This window comes from Nycticebus coucang, chromosome 8 (genome assembly GCF_027406575.1).
Source record: "Nycticebus coucang isolate mNycCou1 chromosome 8, mNycCou1.pri, whole genome shotgun sequence".
Taxonomy (NCBI): domain Eukaryota; kingdom Metazoa; phylum Chordata; class Mammalia; order Primates; family Lorisidae; genus Nycticebus; species Nycticebus coucang.
In genome coordinates this window covers 47,431,407-47,455,236 of record NC_069787.1, presented here as the reverse complement: position 1 = coordinate 47,455,236, position 23,830 = coordinate 47,431,407, and the positions used below count along the sequence as shown (strand labels likewise).

At 46.4% G+C, this 23,830-nt stretch overlaps 1 long non-coding RNA gene across 1 annotated transcript in view; it reads left to right on the top strand.

Moving 5' to 3' along the window:
- Window positions 1-23,830, top strand: part of LOC128591775 (uncharacterized) — a 47,455-nt gene that overhangs the window by 5,546 nt on the left and 18,079 nt on the right. The window contains exons 3-4 of the long non-coding RNA XR_008381656.1: window positions 867-965; window positions 1,573-1,693. This is a non-coding gene — a long non-coding RNA (uncharacterized LOC128591775). The remainder of the gene's footprint in view (window positions 1-866; window positions 966-1,572; window positions 1,694-23,830) is intronic.

The following is a 23,830-nucleotide window of genomic DNA, read 5'->3' as shown; positions in this document are numbered from 1 at the left end:
CTCCGGCATATGGGACTGGCACCCTACTCCTTGAGCCACAGGCACCGCCCAATGTTTTTAAATTTATCTTAATAATTCTCCTTTTCATTTTTAATTAACACATAATCATGGTACATATTTATGGGGTATAAAGTGATTTTTGTGATGTTTCAATACATGTAAACATTGTGTAGTAATAAAATATGGGTGTTTGGTATATCCATTGCATATATACTTATTTCCTTGTGGTAATGGCATTCAAAATCCTATCTTCAAGTTTTCTGAAAGATCCAATACCATATTGTTAACTATAGCCAATAACAATACCAGAATTTATTCTTCTTACCTAACTGTAAATTGGTTGACCAATCTCTCTCCATCCAGCCTTTCTACCTTCCCTCCTTATTAATACATTTATGTGTGTATTAATTACTTGCAGGGTTTTTGTTGTTGTTAATTCTCCCAGCCTCCCAGGTTGTAGTAACCACTATTTTACTCCCTACTATGGGATTGTATTTTTTTATATGTATTCTGTAACCTGTGTATTATTTAGCATTGTATGATTTAATCTCCACTAATTTTGTTATTTTCCAGCTATTTTTCCAGTTTAATTTTTTATTAATTGAGAGCAGATATTGTATGATTTCTATTCTTTAAATTTGTTAAGATGTGGTGAATGGTCCAGAATATGGTCTGTGTTGCTAAATGTTCCATGTTAACTTGAAGAGTGTGTAAATGCTATTGTTGGATGTAATAGTCTACAGCTGTGGTGCTGTTGAGCTCATTTATATCCTTACTGACTTTCTGCCTGCTAGATCTGTACATTTCTAATGGAATGCTATTGAAATCTCCAACTTAATGCCATATTCACTTATCTTTCCTTGCAGCTCTATCAGTTTATGCCTCACGTATTTTGATGCTCCATTGTTGGGTGCCCACACAACAAGGAATTATCCTGTTTTCTTGGAGTAAAGACCCTATGATCAGTATGTACAACTCCTCTTTGTCTCTCATGACAACATTGGAGGGGAACGAGAAAATCATTATGTCTGACCAACATGGCCAAGATAGGGTAGAAAAGGGAGGCACTAGGAAAGATCTGTGAAGAGGCAAAAACTGCTTAGGTCTTTGCCTACATGGAAGGAGAACAAATGACAACTAGTGTTTATGAAGAAAATATTCCTTACCAGGCACAGTTGTGACTGAATGGCAGAGCCAGGGCTCCCAGGAGAAGGGGCAGGCAAAGCAGGTTCTAGAGAGGATGATGCCCTTCTTACAGCCTGTTCAGCCCACACTTTATTTGCAGACCAGACAGTCACCACTCTGCCGAGTGGAACCATATTTATTTGGTTGTCCTTGGGAACACTTGAGGTCTGATGCCTCTGATATATTTGCTGATGCCAGCATTCCATAATCTCTTCCTTTTGACATCAATCCTTGGAATTTACTCAGGTGGTGACCCTTCAAGTGTCCCCACAGATTGCCTCAGAAGGGGAATTTATGTAGGGATTTGCATTCGCGAGTTCCAGGAAGCCAGGTTACCTAATAAATTAACAAAGCTAATTGCAACCTTTTATTCTCCATGAACCTGAGCTTGGACTAATGAGGGACATAAAAGGCAGCCACTGGTGCAGCCAGCCCAGGCCTGAAGCACCAGCGGAGAGAAGGGCTCGTCAGTAGAATGTCCAGTCATTGGAGCCGAGAGGAGGAATGGGTAAGTGTGCAGGCCTAAAGCATAATGTACCCCTGGGGGATTGTCGCAGCAATGATGGGCCCATCTAACCCGTAGTCTTATTGCCACCTCTGCCCATGATGTCATTGTCATCCAGGCTTCCTTCTTCCTGGAATGCCTCCTGGACATCTTCTGTGGTCACACCCAGGCAGAGTACCCCCAGACCCACCTCCTTCAGAAGCTGCCCTGATCCCTCAGCAACAGGTGGGCATGGGCCACATGTCTGTTCTTTGTACCTGTGAACAGGTAGCTGTGCTGTAGCTAGTTAGGTCCCTGTCTCATCTTCCCAGCTGGGCAGCAATGTCTTCATAGTGTGGACATCTGTGACAGATCCATCTCCGGGAGCCCAGTGGCCCTTGGCCAGGTAGCTGGCATGTGGGCTGCCCAGACAGGAAATCATAGGTACAGAGGCAGGTGTGATGGCATCTGTGGCAAACTGGACAATTCAGTGTGTGTAGTGGGAAGGGTGGACCCGGGAGGGCGAAAAATAAGCAGAAGGATGGAACACACAGGGACTTGAAAGCTGAGTGAGAAACTGGGACTTGTCCCTTAGGATTGAGAGCCAGCGGTGAATTTAAGGATGGCAGCACTGGCTGACCACTAATTGGTCTGTGAGACACAAATTCCACTCCAGGGGACAAAGGAGACCCACAAGATTCCCACCCTGTCCCCACCCAGTATTTGCTTTCCCTGGTCCTGCACTTTTGTGGTGCAGGAGAGTCATCTCCCTCACTATTATAGTGGTCAGGGCTATTGTAAGTTAAAGACTATGTCTTCCATGTGGCCCGTCCATGCACCAGGGCTGGGGCCTTCCTGGACATTCCTTAGGTTTCTTAGGATCCCTTGAGGCAGCTCCTTCATGGGTGTCTGAAACCACAGATCCATGCCTACTATGGAAATACCAGGGCCCTGGGAAGCTGGAACTTGTTTTATGAAAGCTGCCATTCTCACCACCCTCCATTCCTCTAGGCTGTGGTCTCTCAGGATCCATCCTGCCTCTGACCGCCAGGAAATCTGGCTGGCCCAGAATTAGCCCTTCATCTCCGACTGGCTGAAGGCCCACACCTTGCTCAGGCCTCTTAAAGGGGCACTTTCGGGCCCACACCATAAAAAGGAGAAAAGATCACAGAGTGAAAGTTCAAGTACTACACTATTCAGTCAGAGACCACAGCAGGACAACGGGCCTGTAAGGCACTTTTTGAACCACAGTCAAGTCACTCTCTGACTTGCAACGCAGTCTGATTTATAGGACTTTGTTATCCTACTTGGGATAGTCAACCCATGCCAGAAGGACCTAAAGTCCCTCTTTTTCCTTCTGAAGATGTTAACCAGGTAATGTCCGTATGGTGAAGGCATGCACGGTGTTTGTATCTCTGCCCTGTACATGGCCACAGCCTCCTGTGCTGTTATTGGGGTGACCTCGGTAATTCCATGAAAGCTCCTTTCCACTGAGTGTTTCTGATGAACTCCAAGTACTAAGTTGCTCCTGTTGCCTAAACGAGGGTGTGCACAGCCCCAGCTATTCAGGGAGGATGCAAAACAGCAAAATATGACCCAGTTTTATGGAGTGAGGAGTTTCTTCAGTGGAGGTCTTCTCCTCTGCCTGTCCAGCCAGGAGGAAGTGGCCTTTTATGGGACTTTCTTGAGCTTGTTGTCTCCTCCTGGGCCTCCCCTAAGGCTCCTGGTGCTGAGGGAGTGGGGAGGACACGGGGCCTGGCTCAGGGGCACAACTGGGACTGGGAATTCCTGGTGTGGTGTCGGTCTTCTCTGGCATGTGTGGCCTCATGCTGTTTTGCCCAGACTTCATCCATGGGTCTTCCATTATCTGGGAAAGGGTGGGCCTCTCCCTGGGGTCAGGGGTGGGGGTCAGGATCTTTTTGATAAAGATTTTCAGATTTTTGGAACAGAAAAGTGGTGCTGCATAGGTGGCATTTATGACCTTGCTTTGTAGTTGGTTAAAGATCTGTCTATGAAATGGGACAGTCCCAGACGTCATTGTATGTAGGATAACCCCAAGGCTCCAGATGTCTGCTTCAGGTCCTGGGTATCCTTGGTGTTAGGAAGATTTCTGGAGCCAAATAATAGAGGGTCCCACAACATGTGTTTAACCTCTTACCTTCGGTGAAGGTTGTGGCGATGCCAAAGTTGGCTACTTTCACATTGTTCTGTGCATCCAGTAAAATGTTGTGGAGCTTCAGATCCCCATGAACTATGCCCTCTTTATGAAGGTACTGGACAACTTTTAATATCTGGAGGAATATGGCTTGGGCCTCCCTCTCCTCCATCTGGCCAAGTCTCAGTATTCTCTGAGCAAGGTCTCTGCCACCTGCATACTCCATTACTAGGTATAAATTTTCCTTACCCTCTATAACATCCTACAGCTTGATGATTTTGGGATGGTCCAGGCTATTCATTATCTCACTGTCTGAAGAGACAGACATGAGGCCAGAAGTGCTGTGTTTGGATAGTATCTTGACTGCTACCTCAGTTTCTGTTCGAAGGTGCCGAGCCAGCATCAGCCTGGTAAAGCTGCCCTGGCCAATGATCTCTAACACTTCATAGTCTTGGAGGACCTCCTTGCCAATAGACATGGAGGCCACAGCAGGCATCACGGGGAGTCTAACTACTCTACCACTACACTAGGAAAAGTACACTAAATAGCTAATCAACAACAGCTATACTCACTCACGAAAAACAGTAACAAAGCTAACTAACTGGGGCACTAACTAGGTTAATACTACTTGTAAAAGTAACAAGGATAAAAATACTATGTGAACTCTGCTAACAAAATAAGACTACACTAAGAATAGTATGTACACTATGCTAACACTACTGTCATAACAACGATAAAGGAATCACATGCTCCTCTGCCTGTGCAGCCAGGAAGGAGTGGCCTTTTTGGGGACCATAGTCAAGTCACTCTCTGACTTGAACACAGTCTGATTTATAAGACTTTGTTATCTTACTTGGGATAGTCAACACAGGCCAGCAGGACCTAAAGTTCCTCTTGGTCCTTCTGAAGATGTTAACCAGGTAACATCAGTATGGTGAGGGCATGCACGGTGTTTGTATCTCTGCCCTGTACATGGCCAGAGCCTCCTGTTCTGTTATTGGGGTGACCTCGGTAGTTCCATGAAAGCTCCTTTCCACTGAGTGTTTCTGATGAACTCCAAGTACTAAGTTGCTCCTGTTGCCTACACCAGGGTGTGCACACCCCCAGCTGTTCAGGGAGGATGCAAAACAGCAAAATAGGACCCAGCTTTGTGGAGTGAGGACTTTCTTCAGTGGAGGTCTTATCCTCTGCCTGTCCAGCCAGGAGGGAGTGGCCTTTTCTGGGACTCCCTTGAGCTCGGTGTCTCCTCCTGGGCCTCCCCTAAGGCTCCTGGTGCTGAGGGAGTGGGGAGGACACGGAGCCTGGCTCAGGGGCACAACCGGGACTGGGAATTTCTGGGGTGGTGTCGGTCTTCTCTGGCGTGTGTGGCCTCATGCTGTTTTGCCCAGAGTTTATCCACTAATGGGTCTTCCATTATCTGGGAAAGGGTGGGCCTCTCCCTGGGGTCAGGGGTGAGGGGTCAGGATCTTTTTGATAAAGGTTTTCAGTTTTTTGGAATAGAAAAGTGGTGCTGCATAGGTGGCATTTATGACCTTGCTTTGTAGTTGGTTCATGATCTGTCTATGAAATGGTACAGTCCCAGACGTCATTGTATGTAGGATAACCCCAAGGCTTCCGATGTCTGTCTCAGGTCCTGGGTATCCTTGGTGTTAGGAAGATTTCTGGAACCAAATAATAGAGGGTCCCACAAAATGTGTTTAACCTCTTACCTTCAGTGAAGGTTGTGGCGAGGCCAAAGTTGGCTACTTTCACATTGTTTTGTGCATCCAGCAAAATGTTGTGGAGATTCAGATCCCCGTGAACTATGCCCTCTTTATGAAGGTACTGGACAGCTTTTACTATCTGGAGGAATATGGCTTGGGCCTCCCTCTCCTCCATCTGGCCAAGTCTCAGTATTCTCTGAGCAAGGTCTCTGCCACCTGCATACTCCATGACTAGGTATAAATTTTCCTTACCCTCTATAACATCCAGCAGCTGGATGATTTTTGGATGGTCCAGGCTCTTCATTATCTCACTGTCTGAAGAGACAGACATGAGGCCAGAATTACGGTACTTGGTTCCTCCACCTTTGTTCGAAGGTGCCGAGCCAGCATCAGCCCGGTGAAGCTGCCCTGGCCAATGATCTCTAACAGTTCATAGTCTTGGAGGACCTCCTTGCCAATAGACATGGAGGCCACACCAGGCATCACGGAGAGTCTAACTACTCTACCACTGCACTAGGCAAACTACACTAAATAGGTAATCAACAACAACTATTCTCTCTACACTAAAAACACTAGAAAGCTAACTAACTGGGGCACTAACTAGGCTAATACTGCTTGTAAAAGTAACAAGGATAAAAATGCTATGTGAACTCTGCTAACAAAATAAGACTACACTAAGAATACTATCTACACTATGCTAACACTACTAACTGTGAGAACTACGATAAAGGAATCACATGCTCCTCTGCCTGTCCAGCCAGGCAGGAGTGGCCTTTTTGGGTACCACAGTCAAATCACTCTCTGACTTGCAACACAGTCTGATTTATATGACTTTGTTATCTTACTTGGGATAGTCAACACAGGCCAGCAGGACCTAAAGTCCCTCTTGGTCCTTCAGAAGATGTTAACCAGGTAACATCAGTATGGTGAAGGCATGCACGGTGTTTGTATCTCTGCCCTGTACATGGCCCAGAGCCTCCTGTGCTGTTATTGGGGTGACCTTGGTAGTTCCATGAAAGCTCATTTCCACTGAGTGTTTCTGATGAACTCCAAGTACTAAGTTGCTCCTGCTGCCTAAACCAGGGTGTGTGCAGCCCCAGCTGTTCAGGGAAGGTGCAAAACAGCAAAATAGGACCCAACTTTATGGAGTGAGGAGCTTCTTCAGTGGACGTCTTCTCCTCTGCCTGTCCAGCCAAGAGGGAGTGGTCTTGTCTTGGACTTTCTTGAGCTCGGTGTCTCCTCCTGGCCCTCCCCTGGGCTCCTGGTGCTGGGGGAGAGGGGAGGACACGGGGCCAGGCAACTCAGACAACTGAGACTGAGAATTTCTGGTGTGGTGTCGGTCTTCTCTGGCATGTGTGGCCTCATGCTGTTTTGCCCAGACTTCATCCACGGGTATTCCATTATCTGGGAAAGGGTGGGCCTCTCCCTGGGGTTAGGGGTCAGGATCTTTTTGATAAAGGTTTTCAGTTTTTTGGAACAGAAAAGTGGTGCTACATAGGTGGCATTTATGACCTTGCTTTGTAGTTGGTTCAAGATCTGTCTATGAAATGGTACAGTCTTAGACATCATTGTATGTACGATAACCCCAAGGCTCCAGATGTCTGCCTCAGGAAGATTTCTGGAGCCAAATAATAGAGTGTCCCACAAAATGTGTTTAACATCTTACCTTTGGTGAAGGTTGTGGCGAGGCCAAAGTTGGCTACTTTCACATTGTTCTGTGCATCCAGTAAAATGTTGCGGAGCTTCAGATCCCCGTGAACTATGCCCTCTTTATGAAGGTACTGGACAGCTTTTACTATCTGGAGGAATATGGCTTGGGCCTCCCTCTCCTCCATCTGGCCAAGTCTCAGTATTCTCTGAGCAAGATCTCTGCCACCTGCATACTCCATGACTAGGTATAAATTTTCCTTACCCTCTATAACATCCAGCAGCTGGATGATTTTTGGATGGTCCAGGCTCTTCATTATCTCACTGTCTGAAGAGACAGACATGAGGCCAGAATTACTGTGTTTGGTTCCTCCTCCTTTGTTCGAAGGTGCCGAGCCAGCATCAGCCTGGTGAAGCTGCCCTGGCCAATGATCTCTAACAGTTCATAGTCTTGGAGGACATCCTTGCCAATAGACATGGAGGCCACAGCAGGCATCACGGGGAGTCTAACTACTCTACCACTACACTAGGAAAACTACGCTAAATAGCTAATCAACGACAACTATACTCACTACACTGAAAACACTAACAAACTAACTAACTGGGGCACTAACTCGGCTACTACTACTTGTAAAAGTAAGGATAAAAATACTATGTGAAGTCTGCTAGCAAAATAAGACTACACTAAGAATACTATCTACACTATGCTAACACTACTAACTGTGAGAACTACGATAAAGGAATCACATGCTCCTCTGCCTGTCCAGCCAGGCATGAGTGGCCTTTTTGGGGACCACAATCAAGTCCCTCTCTGATTTGCAACACAGTCTGATTTATAGGACTTTGTTATCTTACTTGGAATAGTCAACACAGGCCAGCAGCACCTAAAGTTCCTCTTGGTCCTTCTGAAGATGTTAACCAGGTAACATCAGTATGGTGAGGGCATGCACGGTGTTTGTATCTCTGCCCTGTACATGGCCAGAGCCTACTGTTCTGTTATTGGGGTGACCTCGGTAGTTTCATGAAAGCTCCTTTCCACTGAGTGTTTCTGATGAACTCCAAGTACTAAGTTGCTCCTGTTGCCTAAACCAGGGTGTGCACACCCCCAGCTGTTCAGGGAGGATGCAAAACAGCAAAATAGGACCCAGCTTTGTGGAGTGAGGAGTTTCTTCAGTGGAGGTCTTATCCTCTGCCTGTCCAGCCAGGAGGGAGTGGCCTTTTCTGGGACTCCCTTGAGCTCGGTGTCTCCTCCTGGGCCTCCCCTAAGGCTCCTGGTGCTGAGGGAGTGGGGAGGACACGGAGCCTGGCTCAGGGGCACAACTGGGACTGGGAATTTCTGGTGTGGTGTCGGTCTTCTCTGGCGTGTGTGGCCTCATGCTGTTTTGCCCAGAGTTTATCCACTAATGGGTCTTCCATTATCTGGGAAAGGGTGGGCCTCTCCCTGGGGTCAGGGGTGAGGGGTCAGGATCTTTTTGATAAAGGTTTTCAGTTTTTTGGAATAGAAAAGTGGTGCTGCATAGGTGGCATTTATGACCTTGCTTTGTAGTTGGTTCATGATCTGTCTATGAAATGGTACAGTCCCAGACGTCATTGTATGTAGGATAACCCCAAGGCTTCCGATGTCTGTCTCAGGTCCTGGGTATCCTTGGTGTTAGGAAGATTTCTGGAACCAAATAATAGAGGGTCCCACAAAATGTGTTTAACCTCTTACCTTCAGTGAAGGTTGTGGCGAGGCCAAAGTTGGCTACTTTCACATTGTTTTGTGCATCTAATAAAATGTTGTGGAGCTTCAGATCCCCGTGAACTATGCCCTCTTTATGAAGGTACTGGACAGCTTTTACTATCTGGAGGAATATGGCTTGGGCCTCCCTCTCCTCCATCTGGCCAAGTCTCAGTATTCTCTGAGCAAGGTCTCTGCCACCTGCATACTCCATGACTAGGTATAAATTTTCCTTACCCTCTATAACATCCAGCAGCTGGATGATTTTTGGATGGTCCAGGCTCTTCATTATCTCACCGTCTGAAGAGACAGACATGAGGCCAGAATTACTGTACTTGGTTCCTCCACCTTTGTTCGAAGGTGCCGAGCCAGCATCAGCCCGGTGAAGCTGCCCTGGCCAATGATCTCTAACAGTTCATAGTCTTGGAGGACCTCCTTGCCAATAGACATGGAGGCCACACCAGGTATCACGGGGAGTCTAACTACTCTACCACTGCACTAGGCAAACTACACTAAATAGGTAATCAACAACAACTATTCTCTCTACACTAAAAACACTAGAAAGCTAACTAACTGGGGCACTGACTAGTCTAATACTGCTTGTAAAAGTAACAAGGATGAAAAGTGGTGCTACATAGGTGGCATTTATGACCTTGCTTTGTAGTTGGTTCAAGATCTGTCTATGAAATGGTACAGTCTTAGACATCATTGTATGTACGATAACCCCAAGGCTCCAGATGTCTGCCGCAGGAAGATTTCTGGAGCCAAATAATAGAGTGTCCCACAAAATGTGTTTAACCTCTTACCTTTGGTGAAGGTTGTGGCGAGGCCAAAGTTGGCTACTTTCACATTGTTCTGTGCATCCAGTAAAATGTTGTGGAGCTTCAGATCCCCGTGAACTATGCCCTCTTTATGAAGGTACTGGACAGCTTTTACTATCTGGAGGAATATGGCTTCGGCCTCCCTCTCCTCCATCTGGCCAAGTCTCAGTATTCTCTGAGCAAGATCTCTGCCACCTGCATACTCCATGACTAGGTATAAATTTTCCTTACCCTCTATAACATCCAGCAGCTGGATGATTTTTGGATGGTCCAGGCTCTTCATTATCTCACTGTCTGAAGAGAACAGACATGAGGCCAGAATTACTGTGTTTGGTTCCTCCTCCTTTGTTCGAAGGTGCCGAGCCAGCATCAGCCTGGTGAAGCTGCCCTGGCCAATGATCTCTAACAGTTCATAGTCTTGGAGGACATCCTTGCCAATAGACATGGAGGCCACAGCAGGCATTACGGGGAGTCTAACTACTCTACCACTACACTAGGAAAACTACGCTAAATAGCTAATCAACGACAACTATACTCACTACACTGAAAACACTAACAAACTAACTAACTGGGGCACTAACTAGGCTACTACTACTTGTAAAAGTAAGGATAAAAATACTATGTGAAGTCTGCTAACAAAATAAGACTACACTAAGAATACTATCTACACTATGCTAACACTACTAACTGTGAGAACTACGATAAAGGAATCACATGCTCCTCTGCCTGTCCAGCCAGGCATGAGTGGCCTTTTTGGGGACCACAATCAAGTCCCTCTCTGATTTGCAACACAGTCTGATTTATAGGACTTTGTTATCTTACTTGGAATAGTCAACACAGGCCAGCAGCACCTAAAGTTCCTCTTGGTCCTTCTGAAGATGTTAACCAGGTAACATCAGTATGGTGAGGGCATGCACGATGTTTGTATCTCTGCCCTGTACATGGCCAGAGCCTACTGTTCTGTTATTGGGGTGACCTCGGTAGTTTCATGAAAGCTCCTTTCCACTGAGTGTTTCTGATGAACTCCAAGTACTAAGTTGCTCCTGTTGCCTAAACCAGGGTGTGCACACCCCCAGCTGTTCAGGGAGGATGCAAAACAGCAAAATAGGACCCAGCTTTGTGGAGTGAGGAGTTTCTTCAGTGGAGGTCTTATCCTCTGCCTGTCCAGCCAGGAGGGAGTGGCCTTTTCTGGGACTCCCTTGAGCTCGGTGTCTCCTCCTGGGCCTCCCCTAAGGCTCCTGGTGCTGAGGGAGTGGGGAGGACACGGAGCCTGGCTCAGGGGCACAACTGGGACTGGGAATTTCTGGTGTGGTGTCGGTCTTCTCTGGCGTGTGTGGCCTCATGCTGTTTTGCCCAGAGTTTATCCACTAATGGGTCTTCCATTATCTGGGAAAGGGTGGGCCTCTCCCTGGGGTCAGGGGTGAGGGGTCAGGATCTTTTTGATAAAGGTTTTCAGTTTTTTGGAATAGAAAAGTGGTGCTGCATAGGTGGCATTTATGACCTTGCTTTGTAGTTGGTTCATGATCTGTCTATGAAATGGTACAGTCCCAGACGTCATTGTATGTAGGATAACCCCAAGGCTTCCGATGTCTGTCTCAGGTCCTGGGTATCCTTGGTGTTAGGAAGATTTCTGGAACCAAATAATAGAGGGTCCCACAAAATGTGTTTAACCTCTTACCTTCAGTGAAGGTTGTGGCGAGGCCAAAGTTGGCTACTTTCACATTGTTTTGTGCATCTAATAAAATGTTGTGGAGCTTCAGATCCCCGTGAACTATGCCCTCTTTATGAAGGTACTGGACAGCTTTTACTATCTGGAGGAATATGGCTTGGGCCTCCCTCTCCTCCATCTGGCCAAGTCTCAGTATTCTCTGAGCAAGGTCTCTGCCACCTGCATACTCCATGACTAGGTATAAATTTTCCTTACCCTCTATAACATCCAGCAGCTGGATGATTTTTGGATGGTCCAGGCTCTTCATTATCTCACCGTCTGAAGAGACAGACATGAGGCCAGAATTACTGTACTTGGTTCCTCCACCTTTGTTCGAAGGTGCCGAGCCAGCATCAGCCCGGTGAAGCTGCCCTGGCCAATGATCTCTAACGGTTCATAGTCTTGGAGGACCTCCTTGCCAATAGACATGGAGGCCACACCAGGCATCACGGGGAGTCTAACTACTCTACCACTGCACTAGGCAAACTACACTAAATAGGTAATCAACAACAACTATTCTCTCTACACTAAAAACACTAGAAAGCTAACTAACTGGGGCACTAACTAGGCTAATACTGCTTGTAAAAGTAACAAGGATAAAAATGCTATGTGAACTCTGCTAACAAAATAAGACTACACTAAGAATACTATCTACACTATGCTAACACTACTAACTGTGAGAACTACGATAAAGGAATCACATGCTCCTCTGCCTGTCCTGCCAGGCAGGAGTGGCCTTTTTGGGTACCACAGTCAAATCACTCTCTGACTTGCAACACAGTCTGATTTATATGACTTTGTTATCTTACTTGGGATAGTCAACACAGGCCAGCAGGACCTAAAGTCCCTCTTGGTCCTTCAGAAGATGTTAACCAGGTAACATCAGTATGGTGAAGGCATGCACGGTGTTTGTATCTCTGCCCTGTACATGGCCCAGAGCCTCCTGTGCTGTTATTGGGGTGACCTTGGTAGTTCCATGAAAGCTCATTTCCACTGAGTGTTTCTGATGAACTCCAAGTACTAAGTTGCTCCTGCTGCCTAAACCAGGGTGTGTGCAGCCCCAGCTGTTCAGGGAAGGTGCAAAACAGCAAAATAGGACCCAACTTTATGGAGTGAGGAGCTTCTTCAGTGGACGTCTTCTCCTCTGCCTGTCCAGCCAAGAGGGAGTGGTCTTGTCTTGGACTTTCTTGAGCTCGGTGTCTCCTCCTGGCCCTCCCCTGGGCTCCTGGTGCTGGGGGAGAGGGGAGGACACGGGGCCAGGCAACTCAGACAACTGAGACTGAGAATTTCTGGTGTGGTGTCGGTCTTCTCTGGCATGTGTGGCCTCATGCTGTTTTGCCCAGACTTCATCCACGGGTATTCCATTATCTGGGAAAGGGTGGGCCTCTCCCTGGGGTTAGGGGTCAGGATCTTTTTGATAAAGGTTTTCAGTTTTTTGGAACAGAAAAGTGGTGCTACATAGGTGGCATTTATGACCTTGCTTTGTAGTTGGTTCAAGATCTGTCTATGAAATGGTACAGTCTTAGACATCATTGTATGTACGATAACCCCAAGGCTCCAGATGTCTGCCGCAGGAAGATTTCTGGAGCCAAATAATAGAGTGTCCCACAAAATGTGTTTAACCTCTTACCTTTGGTGAAGGTTGTGGCGAGGCCAAAGTTGGCTACTTTCACATTGTTCTGTGCATCCAGTAAAATGTTGTGGAGCTTCAGATCCCCGTGAACTATGCCCTCTTTATGAAGGTACTGGACAGCTTTTACTATCTGGAGGAATATGGCTTCGGCCTCCCTCTCCTCCATCTGGCCAAGTCTCAGTATTCTCTGAGCAAGATCTCTGCCACCTGCATACTCCATGACTAGGTATAAATTTTCCTTACCCTCTATAACATCCAGCAGCTGGATGATTTTTGGATGGTCCAGGCTCTTCATTATCTCACTGTCTGAAGAGAACAGACATGAGGCCAGAATTACTGTGTTTGGTTCCTCCTCCTTTGTTCGAAGGTGCCGAGCCAGCATCAGCCTGGTGAAGCTGCCCTGGCCAATGATCTCTAACAGTTCATAGTCTTGGAGGACATCCTTGCCAATAGACATGGAGGCCACAGCAGGCATTACGGGGAGTCTAACTACTCTACCACTACACTAGGAAAACTACGCTAAATAGCTAATCAACGACAACTATACTCACTACACTGAAAACACTAACAAACTAACTAACTGGGGCACTAACTAGGCTACTACTACTTGTAAAAGTAAGGATAAAAATACTATGTGAAGTCTGCTAACAAAATAAGACTACACTAAGAATACTATCTACACTATGCTAACACTACTAACTGTGAGAACTACGATAAAGGAATCACATGCTCCTCTGCCTGTCCAGCCAGGCATGAGTGGCCTTTTTGGGGACCACAATCAAGTCCCTCTCTGATTTGCAACACAGTCTGATTTATAGGACTTTGTTATCTTACTTGGAATAGTCAACACAGGCCAGCAGCACCTAAAGTTCCTCTTGGTCCTTCTGAAGATGTTAACCAGGTAACATCAGTATGGTGAGGGCATGCACGATGTTTGTATCTCTGCCCTGTACATGGCCAGAGCCTACTGTTCTGTTATTGGGGTGACCTCGGTAGTTTCATGAAAGCTCCTTTCCACTGAGTGTTTCTGATGAACTCCAAGTACTAAGTTGCTCCTGTTGCCTAAACCAGGGTGTGCACACCCCCAGCTGTTCAGGGAGGATGCAAAACAGCAAAATAGGACCCAGCTTTGTGGAGTGAGGAGTTTCTTCAGTGGAGGTCTTATCCTCTGCCTGTCCAGCCAGGAGGGAGTGGCCTTTTCTGGGACTCCCTTGAGCTCGGTGTCTCCTCCTGGGCCTCCCCTAAGGCTCCTGGTGCTGAGGGAGTGGGGAGGACACGGAGCCTGGCTCAGGGGCACAACTGGGACTGGGAATTTCTGGTGTGGTGTCGGTCTTCTCTGGCGTGTGTGGCCTCATGCTGTTTTGCCCAGAGTTTATCCACTAATGGGTCTTCCATTATCTGGGAAAGGGTGGGCCTCTCCCTGGGGTCAGGGGTGAGGGGTCAGGATCTTTTTGATAAAGGTTTTCAGTTTTTTGGAATAGAAAAGTGGTGCTGCATAGGTGGCATTTATGACCTTGCTTTGTAGTTGGTTCATGATCTGTCTATGAAATGGTACAGTCCCAGACGTCATTGTATGTAGGATAACCCCAAGGCTTCCGATGTCTGTCTCAGGTCCTGGGTATCCTTGGTGTTAGGAAGATTTCTGGAACCAAATAATAGAGGGTCCCACAAAATGTGTTTAACCTCTTACCTTCAGTGAAGGTTGTGGCGAGGCCAAAGTTGGCTACTTTCACATTGTTTTGTGCATCTAATAAAATGTTGTGGAGCTTCAGATCCCCGTGAACTATGCCCTCTTTATGAAGGTACTGGACAGCTTTTACTATCTGGAGGAATATGGCTTGGGCCTCCCTCTCCTCCATCTGGCCAAGTCTCAGTATTCTCTGAGCAAGGTCTCTGCCACCTGCATACTCCATGACTAGGTATAAATTTTCCTTACCCTCTATAACATCCAGCAGCTGGATGATTTTTGGATGGTCCAGGCTCTTCATTATCTCACCGTCTGAAGAGACAGACATGAGGCCAGAATTACTGTACTTGGTTCCTCCACCTTTGTTCGAAGGTGCCGAGCCAGCATCAGCCCGGTGAAGCTGCCCTGGCCAATGATCTCTAACGGTTCATAGTCTTGGAGGACCTCCTTGCCAATAGACATGGAGGCCACACCAGGCATCACGGGGAGTCTAACTACTCTACCACTGCACTAGGCAAACTACACTAAATAGGTAATCAACAACAACTATTCTCTCTACACTAAAAACACTAGAAAGCTAACTAACTGGGGCACTAACTAGGCTAATACTGCTTGTAAAAGTAACAAGGATAAAAATGCTATGTGAACTCTGCTAACAAAATAAGACTACACTAAGAATACTATCTACACTATGCTAACACTACTAACTGTGAGAACTACGATAAAGGAATCACATGCTCCTCTGCCTGTCCAGCCAGGCAGGAGTGGCCTTTTTGGGTACCACAGTCAAATCACTCTCTGACTTGCAACACAGTCTGATTTATATGACTTTGTTATCTTACTTGGGATAGTCAACACAGGCCAGCAGGACCTAAAGTCCCTCTTGGTCCTTCAGAAGATGTTAACCAGGTAACATCAGTATGGTGAAGGCATGCACGGTGTTTGTATCTCTGCCCTGTACATGGCCCAGAGCCTCCTGTGCTGTTATTGGGGTGACCTTGGTAGTTCCATGAAAGCTCATTTCCACTGAGTGTTTCTGATGAACTCCAAGTACTAAGTTGCTCCTGCTGCCTAAACCAGGGTGTGTGCAGCCCCAGCTGTTCAGGGAAGGTGCAAAACAGCAAAATAGGACCCAACTTTATGGAGTGAGGAGCTTCTTCAGTGGACGTCTTCTCCTCTGCCTGTCCAGCCAAGAGGGAGTGGTCTTGTCTTGGACTTTCTTGAGCTCGGTGTCTCCTCCTGGCCCTCCCCTGGGCTCCTGGTGCTGGGGGAGAGGGGAGGACACGGGGCCAGGCAACTCAGACAACTGAGACTGAGAATTTCTGGTGTGGTGTCGGTCTTCTCTGGCATGTGTGGCCTCATGCTGTTTTGCCCAGACTTCATCCACGGGTATTCCATTATCTGGGAAAGGGTGGGCCTCTCCCTGGGGTTAGGGGTCAGGATCTTTTTGATAAAGGTTTTCAGTTTTTTGGAACAGAAAAGTGGTGCTACATAGGTGGCATTTATGACCTTGCTTTGTAGTTGGTTCAAGATCTGTCTATGAAATGGTACAGTCTTAGACATCATTGTATGTACGATAACCCCAAGGCTCCAGATGTCTGCCGCAGGAAGATTTCTGGAGCCAAATAATAGAGTGTCCCACAAAATGTGTTTAACCTCTTACCTTTGGTGAAGGTTGTGGCGAGGCCAAAGTTGGCTACTTTCACATTGTTCTGTGCATCCAGTAAAATGTTGTGGAGCTTCAGATCCCCGTGAACTATGCCCTCTTTATGAAGGTACTGGACAGCTTTTACTATCTGGAGGAATATGGCTTCGGCCTCCCTCTCCTCCATCTGGCCAAGTCTCAGTATTCTCTGAGCAAGATCTCTGCCACCTGCATACTCCATGACTAGGTATAAATTTTCCTTACCCTCTATAACATCCAGCAGCTGGATGATTTTTGGATGGTCCAGGCTCTTCATTATCTCACTGTCTGAAGAGAACAGACATGAGGCCAGAATTACTGTGTTTGGTTCCTCCTCCTTTGTTCGAAGGTGCCGAGCCAGCATCAGCCTGGTGAAGCTGCCCTGGCCAATGATCTCTAACAGTTCATAGTCTTGGAGGACATCCTTGCCAATAGACATGGAGGCCACAGCAGGCATTACGGGGAGTCTAACTACTCTACCACTACACTAGGAAAACTACGCTAAATAGCTAATCAACGACAACTATACTCACTACACTGAAAACACTAACAAACTAACTAACTGGGGCACTAACTAGGCTACTACTACTTGTAAAAGTAAGGATAAAAATACTATGTGATGTCGCGGACCGCCAGTCGAATGAGTCTCAGTCTGAGGGTTTTTCAGGGCGAACGTTACAGGTTGATTGGAAGGTCGACGCAGGATGGTTTTTGACAGACTACTAGACACCACAAGTGATGATGGAAGTAGCTGTAACTTTACTGAATTTTAAGAGTGTCTTTTATACATTTTTGACAAAGCATTACAAATCACAAAAGACATTTTTATGACTTGCAGGTGGTCACAAGTTCTTATCTTGTCTTACAAACGCAGGCATTCAACCATCTATCTTACACAGTGTTTTGCCTGCAAGGGGGAACAAATGGCAGTTGTGAGGTAGCTGATAAGCAGCAGTTACTTTTCAGCTTCTTTTATCTAAAGTTGAATGTGTTTTTTAACATATAACACTACTTTCTTTCATAGTTTTAGTTTCATGATTATATATAGTTGTTATGATTAGAGGTATATTATGAATCATATAAGTGATTAAAGTGTGAAGGAAACATGAGAAATAAAAGGATATTGTATGAAAACTAAACTATATTGAAAGTGAGGTTAGGAAAGACAAGGTTAGAGATAGGGGGAAAGGGTGGGTGGATATCAGGTTGGAAGCATCTTGTTTGTGGTATTTACATTCTTTTGATGCACTGTATACTTTCAAGGTTTTTGTTCTAAAGAAGTGGTTTCATTAGTAACACCTGGTTGCTTCCCCTTATCTAGGAATGTCAAGGCTTGTAACTTCTCTTAGTTCTTTAATTGGTCTCAGTTTCTTATGATCTCTTTTAAAAACAGCTGAACATATTCTTTTATGTATAATGTTTGACTACTTCTATATATTTTTACTCTAATTAGTACCTATATTTTGATTCATAGTTAATTGCTTGTTAAACATTAAACTACTCCATTGATTTGTGTTATATATGAAAATTAGTGAAGTAAGACATTTTTCTAAGTAAAGTTTTACTAATTAGTGAAGTCAGATGTTTTTCTAAGTAAAGTTTTACTGCAGGAGGTGTCATGTTGGAACATTCTGTTTGCCGTGCCTGCATTCTCTCGATGTACTATTTCAATTCACTGACATTTATGGTGGGGACGTGCTGTTGTACAGGCTCTCTTGGAGCCACTGAGTCCGGTACAGCCATACTTGCTGTGTTTAATTGTGGATCAGTAAGTCACTGTGTTTATTCTTAGTTTCTCAAAACAATCAGGTAATAATCAGTCATTCAACTGAACAGACAGGTTTCAGGGTAAAAGTTTCTTAGGCTTTTATGCCGCACCTCATGACTTCCTACGTTCACTAAAAGGCATGCTAGGCAACTTATGCGCTGCTGTCGCAAGCCAGGGGGACTGGGGGCAACGCTCCGAGGAGCACCCACCGCCTTACCACAGTTTTTACAACGCGGACAGAGCCATCCCGCCACGGCTTGATGCCGGGGGTGCGGCAATGTGAAGTCTGCTAACAAAATAAGACTACACTAAGAATACTATCTACACTATGCTAACACTACTAACTGTGAGAACTACGATAAAGGAATCACATGCTCCTCTGCCTGTCCAGCCAGGCATGAGTGGCCTTTTTGGGGACCACAATCAAGTCCCTCTCTGATTTGCAACACAGTCTGATTTATAGGACTTTGTTATCTTACTTGGAATAGTCAACACAGGCCAGCAGCACCTAAAGTTCCTCTTGGTCCTTCTGAAGATGTTAACCAGGTAACATCAGTACGGTGAGGGCATGCACGATGTTTGTATCTCTGCCCTATACATGGCCAGAGCCTACTGTTCTGTTATTGGGGTGACCTCGGTAGTTTCATGAAAGCTCCTTTCCACTGAGTGTTTCTGATGAACTCCAAGTACTAAGTTGCTCCTGTTGCCTAAACCAGGGTGTGCACACCCCCAGCTGTTCAGGGAGGATGCAAAACAGCAAAATAGGACCCAGCTTTGTGGAGTGAGGAGTTTCTTCAGTGGAGGTCTTATCCTCTGCCTCTCCAGCCAGGAGGGAGTGGCCTTTTCTGGGACTCCCTTGAGCTCAGTGTCTCCTCCTGGGCCTCCCCTAAGGCTCCTGGTGCTGAGGGAGTGGGGAGGACACGGAGCCTGGCTCAGGGGCACAACTGGGACTGGGAATTTCTGGTGTGGTGTCGGTCTTCTCTGGCGTGTGTGGCCTCATGCTGTTTTGCCCAGAGTTTATCCACTAATGGGTCTTCCATTATCTGGGAAAGGGTGGGCCTCTCCCTGGGGTCAGGGGTGAGGGGTCAGGATCTTTTTGATAAAGGTTTTCAGTTTTTTGGAATAGAAAAGTGGTGCTGCATAGGTGGCATTTATGACCTTGCTTTGTAGTTGGTTCATGATCTGTCTATGAAATGGTACAGTCCCAGACGTCATTGTATGTAGGATAACCCCAAGGCTTCCGATGTCTGTCTCAGGTCCTGGGTATCCTTGGTGTTAGGAAGATTTCTGGAACCAAATAATAGAGGGTCCCACAAAATGTGTTTAACCTCTTACCTTCAGTGAAGGTTGTGGCGAGGCCAAAGTTGGCTACTTTCACATTGTTTTGTGCATCTAATAAAATGTTGTGGAGCTTCAGATCCCCGTGAACTATGCCCTCTTTATGAAGGTACTGGACAGCTTTTACTATCTGGAGGAATATGGCTTGGGCCTCCCTCTCCTCCATCTGGCCAAGTCTCAGTATTCTCTGAGCAAGGTCTCTGCCACCTGCATACTCCATGACTAGGTATAAATTTTCCTTACCCTCTATAACATCCAGCAGCTGGATGATTTTTGGATGGTCCAGGCTCTTCATTATCTCACCGTCTGAAGAGACAGACATGAGGCCAGAATTACTGTACTTGGTTCCTCCACCTTTGTTCGAAGGTGCCGAGCCAGCATCAGCCCGGTGAAGCTGCCCTGGCCAATGATCTCTAACGGTTCATAGTCTTGGAGGACCTCCTTGCCAATAGACATGGAGGCCACACCAGGCATCACGGGGAGTCTAACTACTCTACCACTGCACTAGGCAAACTACACTAAATAGGTAATCAACAACAACTATTCTCTCTACACTAAAAACACTAGAAAGCTAACTAACTGGGGCACTAACTAGGCTAATACTGCTTGTAAAAGTAACAAGGATAAAAATGCTATGTGAACTCTGCTAACAAAATAAGACTACACTAAGAATACTATCTACACTATGCTAACACTACTAACTGTGAGAACTACGATAAAGGAATCACATGCTCCTCTGCCTGTCCAGCCAGGCAGGAGTGGCCTTTTTGGGTACCACAGTCAAATCACTCTCTGACTTGCAACACAGTCTGATTTATATGACTTTGTTATCTTACTTGGGATAGTCAACACAGGCCAGCAGGACCTAAAGTCCCTCTTGGTCCTTCAGAAGATGTTAACCAGGTAACATCAGTATGGTGAAGGCATGCACGGTGTTTGTATCTCTGCCCTGTACATGGCCCAGAGCCTCCTGTGCTGTTATTGGGGTGACCTTGGTAGTTCCATGAAAGCTCATTTCCACTGAGTGTTTCTGATGAACTCCAAGTACTAAGTTGCTCCTGCTGCCTAAACCAGGGTGTGTGCAGCCCCAGCTGTTCAGGGAAGGTGCAAAACAGCAAAATAGGACCCAACTTTATGGAGTGAGGAGCTTCTTCAGTGGACGTCTTCTCCTCTGCCTGTCCAGCCAAGAGGGAGTGGTCTTGTCTTGGACTTTCTTGAGCTCGGTGTCTCCTCCTGGCCCTCCCCTGGGCTCCTGGTGCTGGGGGAGAGGGGAGGACACGGGGCCAGGCAACTCAGACAACTGAGACTGAGAATTTCTGGTGTGGTGTCGGTCTTCTCTGGCATGTGTGGCCTCATGCTGTTTTGCCCAGACTTCATCCACGGGTATTCCATTATCTGGGAAAGGGTGGGCCTCTCCCTGGGGTTAGGGGTCAGGATCTTTTTGATAAAGGTTTTCAGTTTTTTGGAACAGAAAAGTGGTGCTACATAGGTGGCATTTATGACCTTGCTTTGTAGTTGGTTCAAGATCTGTCTATGAAATGGTACAGTCTTAGACATCATTGTATGTACGATAACCCCAAGGCTCCAGATGTCTGCCGCAGGAAGATTTCTGGAGCCAAATAATAGAGTGTCCCACAAAATGTGTTTAACCTCTTACCTTTGGTGAAGGTTGTGGCGAGGCCAAAGTTGGCTACTTTCACATTGTTCTGTGCATCCAGTAAAATGTTGTGGAGCTTCAGATCCCCGTGAACTATGCCCTCTTTATGAAGGTACTGGACAGCTTTTACTATCTGGAGGAATATGGCTTCGGCCTCCCTCTCCTCCATCTGGCCAAGTCTCAGTATTCTCTGAGCAAGATCTCTGCCACCTGCATACTCCATGACTAGGTATAAATTTTCCTTACCCTCTATAACATCCAGCAGCTGGATGATTTTTGGATGGTCCAGGCTCTTCATTATCTCACTGTCTGAAGAGAACAGACATGAGGCCAGAATTACTGTGTTTGGTTCCTCCTCCTTTGTTCGAAGGTGCCGAGCCAGCATCAGCCTGGTGAAGCTGCCCTGGCCAATGATCTCTAACAGTTCATAGTCTTGGAGGACATCCTTGCCAATAGACATGGAGGCCACAGCAGGCATTACGGGGAGTCTAACTACTCTACCACTACACTAGGAAAACTACGCTAAATAGCTAATCAACGACAACTATACTCACTACACTGAAAACACTAACAAACTAACTAACTGGGGCACTAACTAGGCTACTACTACTTGTAAAAGTAAGGATAAAAATACTATGTGAAGTCTGCTAAGAAATAAGACTACACTAAGAATACTATCTACACTATGCTAACACTACTAACTGTGAGAACTACGATAAAGGAATCACATGCTCCTCTGCCTGTCCAGCCAGGCATGAGTGGCCTTTTTGGGGACCACAATCAAGTCCCTCTCTGATTTGCAACACAGTCTGATTTATAGGACTTTGTTATCTTACTTGGAATAGTCAACACAGGCCAGCAGCACCTAAAGTTCCTCTTGGTCCTTCTGAAGATGTTAACCAGGTAACATCAGTATGGTGAGGGCATGCACGATCTTTGTATCTCTGCCCTGTACATGGCCAGAGCCTACTGTTCTGTTATTGGGGTGACCTCGGTAGTTTCATGAAAGCTCCTTTCCACTGAGTGTTTCTGATGAACTCCAAGTACTAAGTTGCTCCTGTTGCCTAAACCAGGGTGTGCACACCCCCAGCTGTTCAGGGAGGATGCAAAACAGCAAAATAGGACCCAGCTTTGTGGAGTGAGGAGTTTCTTCAGTGGAGGTCTTATCCTCTGCCTGTCCAGCCAGGAGGGAGTGGCCTTTTCTGGGACTCCCTTGAGCTCGGTGTCTCCTCCTGGGCCTCCCCTAAGGCTCCTGGTGCTGAGGGAGTGGGGAGGACACGGAGCCTGGCTCAGGGGCACAACTGGGACTGGGAATTTCTGGTGTGGTGTCGGTCTTCTCTGGCGTGTGTGGCCTCATGCTGTTTTGCCCAGAGTTTATCCACTAATGGGTCTTCCATTATCTGGGAAAGGGTGGGCCTCTCCCTGGGGTCAGGGGTGAGGGGTCAGGATCTTTTTGATAAAGGTTTTCAGTTTTTTGGAATAGAAAAGTGGTGCTGCATAGGTGGCATTTATGACCTTGCTTTGTAGTTGGTTCATGATCTGTCTATGAAATGGTACAGTCCCAGACGTCATTGTATGTAGGATAACCCCAAGGCTTCCGATGTCTGTCTCAGGTCCTGGGTATCCTTGGTGTTAGGAAGATTTCTGGAACCAAATAATAGAGGGTCCCACAAAATGTGTTTAACCTCTTACCTTCAGTGAAGGTTGTGGCGAGGCCAAAGTTGGCTACTTTCACATTGTTTTGTGCATCTAATAAAATGTTGTGGAGCTTCAGATCCCCGTGAACTATGCCCTCTTTATGAAGGTACTGGACAGCTTTTACTATCTGGAGGAATATGGCTTGGGCCTCCCTCTCCTCCATCTGGCCAAGTCTCAGTATTCTCTGAGCAAGGTCTCTGCCACCTGCATACTCCATGACTAGGTATAAATTTTCCTTACCCTCTATAACATCCAGCAGCTGGATGATTTTTGGATGGTCCAGGCTCTTCATTATCTCACCGTCTGAAGAGACAGACATGAGGCCAGAATTACTGTACTTGGTTCCTCCACCTTTGTTCGAAGGTGCCGAGCCAGCATCAGCCCGGTGAAGCTGCCCTGGCCAATGATCTCTAACAGTTCATAGTCTTGGAGGACCTCCTTGCCAATAGACATGGAGGCCACACCAGGCATCACGGGGAGTCTAACTACTCTACCACTGCACTAGGCAAACTACACTAAATAGGTAATCAACAACAACTATTCTCTCTACACTAAAAACACTAGAAAGCTAACTAACTGGGGCACTAACTAGGCTAATACTGCTTGTAAAAGTAACAAGGATAAAAATGCTATGTGAACTCTGCTAACAAAATAAGACTACACTAAGAATACTATCTACACTATGCTAACACTACTAACTGTGAGAACTACAATAAAGGAATCACATGCTCCTCTGCCTGTCCTGCCAGGCAGGAGTGGCCTTTTTGGGTACCACAGTCAAATCACTCTCTGACTTGCAACACAGTCTGATTTATATGACTTTGTTATCTTACTTGGGATAGTCAACACAGGCCAGCAGGACCTAAAGTCCCTCTTGGTCCTTCAGAAGATGTTAACCAGGTAACATCAGTATGGTGAAGGCATGCACGGTGTTTGTATCTC